Source organism: Anneissia japonica, unplaced genomic scaffold (genome assembly GCF_011630105.1).
Source record: "Anneissia japonica isolate Jap-2015-1 unplaced genomic scaffold, ASM1163010v1 scaffold288219_len142424_cov121, whole genome shotgun sequence".
Classification (NCBI taxonomy): Eukaryota; Metazoa; Echinodermata; class Crinoidea; order Comatulida; family Comatulidae; genus Anneissia; species Anneissia japonica.
Genome location: NW_022724996.1, coordinates 72,841 through 77,864, shown reverse-complemented (window position 1 = coordinate 77,864; position 5,024 = coordinate 72,841). Strand labels below are relative to the sequence as shown.

General features: G+C 38.3%; 1 non-coding gene across 1 annotated transcript; it reads left to right on the top strand.

The window, feature by feature from the left end:
• Nucleotides 1-2,330: 2,330 nt before the first annotated feature.
• On the top strand, nucleotides 2,331-2,403 carry Trnat-ugu. Its single transcript has one exon. It is a non-coding gene; the product is annotated as a tRNA-Thr (tRNA).
• The last annotated feature ends 2,621 nt before the right edge of the window (nucleotides 2,404-5,024 follow it).

Here is a 5,024-nt window from a genome sequence, read left to right as displayed (position 1 = left end):
TCTGTAAGTACAAAGCCATGGCCATTAGTAGCATCAGATTTGTTTGAGTACAATAGAAAGCATTACTTGCTATGTGTCGAGGTATATTCTAACTTCCCAGAAGTGGAAAAAATCACAAGTCAGAATAGTTCAACTGTAATAAAGGCAATGAAACACATATTTAGCAGCAGGCAAGGTAAGCCTGATATTCTGTATAGTGATAATGGTCCTTGTTATAGCAGTGAAGAATTTAGCAAGTTTACTTAATCATGGGAATTTGAGCATAGACCCTTCAGTCATAGGTACCCACAATCAAATGGTCTGGCAGAGAAATTGTGTACAAATAGTAAAGAACATTTTTGGAATACGTGATTATACAGAAGAAGATCGGGAAATGGGACTATTGAATTACAGGTCTACTCCACTTGAATCAGCTTTGTCTCCTGCTGAATTAATGGGAAGAGTAATTAAGTCTAATCTTCTATTCACACTACCAAGTAAATCAAAGTACAATAGAAAGATAACTAATAATAACTAAACTAAGAAAGGGCGAAAGAATAGACAGAAGTACTATCATGACAAAAGAGCTAAATCATTGTCTACGCTTAATATTGGTAATGCTGTAAGAGAAGAGTCCAAGTCAGAACGGAAACACAAAGGTGTTGTGCTAAGTAAAGTTGCCCCGAGATCATACTTGGTGGAAACAGAAAGAGGATCAGTATTGCGGAGAAATCGCAGAAACTTGCTAGAAACAAGTGAAAAACCTATTGTAAAATCACAAGATCCAGAGAGTATCATACCTCCCATAAACATCACAACAGAAAATACAGACACAGTTAATTCAGATACACATGCAGAAATGATTGATTTACAAAAACAAACAATAATTAACACGCCATTAAGATCAACAGTGGGTAATCAGGAGTATAACATAAATCAGAACACAAATCAGATGAAGTCCAGATATGGTAAGAAGCCTAAAAGGTTGATTGAAGAATACTGAGTTGTATTGTTTATGTTGAGCTAAAAAGATCTTAATCATATTTGCATGTTAATTGAAAATGATACTTTTGTGATTATATTTATGCTAATCATTAACTGATATCTGATTATGTTGTTAAAGGATACTAATTATGTCAGTTGTATCACAACTATAGAAAAGGGGAGATGTAGCAGATTCATGTCTAGCACCCTCTATTATATAGAGGACTATATTTGTCGTTCTTGAAGTTGTAGTTGCTAAATAAAATGGCTACCATTCCACGAGTTCGAGTCTAATTTATTACCGTAAAACAGTTATTTTAGACTTTAACACAATACACGAGACATTAGATTTTGTCCACAAATCTAATAGTCATTCTCCCATAGCAGTTGTGTTTTTTTTATAATTTTTTTAACATATAAATTTCCAAGCTGTAAAGTATTTATTTTATTTTCCAGTGCAGTTGCTTTAAGTACATCAGCATAAAATTCATTTATCTGTATACAACTAATGTGTATAAAGACTTTGAGGGTGCACATTTCTACAGGTAATACATCGGAATATCTTTCCATACACCATCTTCACCACTTATCAACCTTTTTATCAATTGTGTGCCTGTTCAGAACAAGACTCTTTCCATGGTCCTATCCATATTCCATTACTTTTTTCTTTATTCAATTTTATTCCAGACACTTTTAAAATTTTTCAATTATCTGAATTGCTTTAGCAATACTACTATTGTTTTTTTTTAAAACAAAGTAGTATCATCAGCTAGTTGATATTTTAGCTTTTCTGTTATTAATTTTCGCCCAAGATAATTTTTATTCCTTCCCTCGCATTTTTCCCCCCAAAAAGAAGAAAAACCACAGTTCGTCGGGGAGAAAAATAAGTGATATGTATTTTCTGCATATTAGTAAATTATTTATCTATAAAATCGATTAAATAAGCCTCTGAAACCCCCTAAATTGTCATTTTTTCGGATGCTTCGCTCCTCCCCCTGAACCACTTTCCAGAAATTTTGAGCGACGGGCGACCACACCCACCTCTGGTCACCCCAACATATTTTCCCCTAAAATTTTACCTTGCCCTCACTTGCCCCTCCTCTCAGATTTCAGACGGTGGTGCCACCACTGTTCATACTTAACAAACACAAATCAATAACAGCAAAAAAAAAAAAAAAAAAAAAAAAAAAAACCCAAACAAACAAAAAACATAATAGTGAATAGATTAGGCGTTAATGTGATTGTTGTTCTTTTTCTTATAATCTGAGAAGGCCAAAATACAATTTATCTGGCCAAACACCCACTTGAGGCGCACCATTGTGTAATACAATGTTGCCGACGGTTATTTGGACTTGTTCAACCATGAAGCCTTCGTGGTCTAGTGGTTATGACGCTCGCCTTGTCAGCGAGAGGTCGCAGGTTCGAATCCCGTCGGAGGCATTTTATTACACAATGACTTTTATAGGACTTTCGTTGAAAAGCTACAGGGTAGCCTACGATGTTCCATCATGTCCTTATTTAACACTGTATATGTACCTTTGATGATTTATATTATATATATATATACAGTATATATATATATATATATATGTATGTATATATATACACTATATACTACTGTATGTACTATAAATATGTATTCTTGATGTATAAAACGAAAGTTGGTCAATATGTAATTATTACTGTATAACTAGTGACTAAAATAAAATAAGATCTACCTGGAAAACTTAGCTCAAAGTCTGCTTCATAATCATCTCCATTTTGCGTGTGAGAAACACTTATACAACTTTTGTCAGCATTATTAAAGTTAAGGACGCCATTATTGGCAACCACATTGCAAATCCTGAGATCATATGGCTGTGTTGGTAGTCTCGAAATATAGTCCACCCATTCTGACCATTTGATCTCCAGCCCATTCTGTAAATTATTAGCTAATATAGTTAAGTTTCATTTATGCTTTTTAAATGAATTACTGTTATTAAACTTCGAGATTAAAACCGTGTTAGGGGTTGGGAATAACAATGACAAAATAATGACAAAATAATATTTTGCATTGTAAGCCTAATAATTTTAGTTTGGTTTATGCTAGACCAAGGCAATTCAACAAAGACCCACATCTTGGGACATGAAAGGTTATGGTTATGTTCAGACACAACGACTTACGCTTGCGTAACGTTAATCGAGTGGTGTGAACTTGGGCGCGGCGTAGCGAACGCCAGTAATATCGCACAATCACTGGCATACGGTAATCCAGCAACAGACCCCAGATTAGCATCATCATCATCGTTGCACCCGGTCGATATCGACCAGGGCATCCTCATCTTCTTTGATAGGCTTTCATATGTGACAGGAGGCAAATGCGGGCACGGCAAACACGTCCACATCGATTGCATACTAAGGTAGGGTCTGTAGCAATATATTGCTGGCATCAGCAAGATTGTCCCAATAAGAGTTTACAGACTGGTGATGAACGGAGAGTTGCATCAAATATTCATTGATGGCCGAGTTGAGTGCAGAGAAGATTTCAGGAGAGCGGAGCTTCCCAACATCAAACCCGGGCCTTGCAGCTGTTCCGGGATGTTGAGTGCGAAGATGAAAGATATTTGAGTTTCGAGCGAATGAGTATATGATCAGTTGGAAAATCACGCGTGATGCAAACATCTGGTAGGTGTATTCTTTTAGTGATAACATAAGCCATTAAGTGCCATTGTTTCGATCTGGGATGTTTCCACGAATTGAAATGGTGGTTCGGTAAGTTAAAAAAGGTATTGGTTATAGCTAGCTGAAATCCTGCGCAGAGGGCTAGCAGGTGTTCTCCGTTCGCGTTGCATTTTCCACGGCCAAAGTGTCCAATAACTGGAGACCATACACCATGGTTGGCCCCAACACGAGCGTTGAAGTCTCCTAGCAGAGGAATTTTGTCCTTGTCAGTAACCGAGCGAAGGAGACTTGTAAGTGCTTCATATAACTTATCCTTGTCATCTTCTGTACTAGGCAGAGTTGCTGCGTAAGCTGCGATAACAAAAAGGTGGTTATTCTTGCAGTTGAATGCGGAGAGATATCAAGCGATCTGAATAAACTTTTGGATGTTCGGAGAGTTTTCTAGCTAGGGAGTTCCCGATAGCAAAGCCTATCCCAACTGGGCCTTGCCGTTCAGCACCGGAGCAGAAGAAGGTGTACTTCTCTTCCTTCCGTTCACCAGAACCAGCTAGACGGACTTCGGAAAGTGCAGCAATGGAGATATTATAGCGATGGAGCTCTTTACTGACGAGAGCAGAACGTCTACCAGGATTTCGAGTAATGATCTGGTATTTCTGGTAGCACCTATTAATATTTGTCGTAGGTTGACTCTGTGACTTCGATGCGTGAGGCCGTCAGACACTACCCTCCGAGATTTAAGGTAATGCCGTCATCATCAAGCACGCTCCTAGGTTGAGAGACAGCCTCTTCTCCAGCTCCACGGTGTACAGTATGCCCTGAGGGATTACACACTGCCCCGCGATAATCTGTTAATAAACTTGTCATTTAGGATGAGAAAAGCTTTCGCGATGTTTAAGTGGCCTACATGTTTTGCGCAGGAGCATTGACACCCATCGGAGGTCAACTAGAAAATACAATGGAGAGCTACTGCAATACGACTGGCTAGTTAAAAACCGGAAGTCACTGGTGGACTGCGACTCAGCTCTAGTTTAAAACGGGGATCAGCAACGTGAAGCTAGGCAGTAGGAGTTTGAGTTAGGAGAGGCTGTTTGAGACACTGATTATATGGGTCATTTCATGGAAGAGGAATAGTTCAATTTTCCTCCCCGTCCATATCATCCTAAAACCTTTTGATCCCCCAGATTTGCGTACGCCACTGATTTACGACAGTAACGCATCAGTGATTTTGAACTCAGCCAGGATTTGACCAATCAAAATAAGCCTAGATGTAAAACAGAAGATAAAATGCGCGAATTACGAATACGAATATTTCGCGCGAATACTTACGCTAGCGTTCGTTAATCGTCCAGTCTGGACATCTTGCTAGTTATGCCATTGATTAACGTCTGAACGTAGCCTAT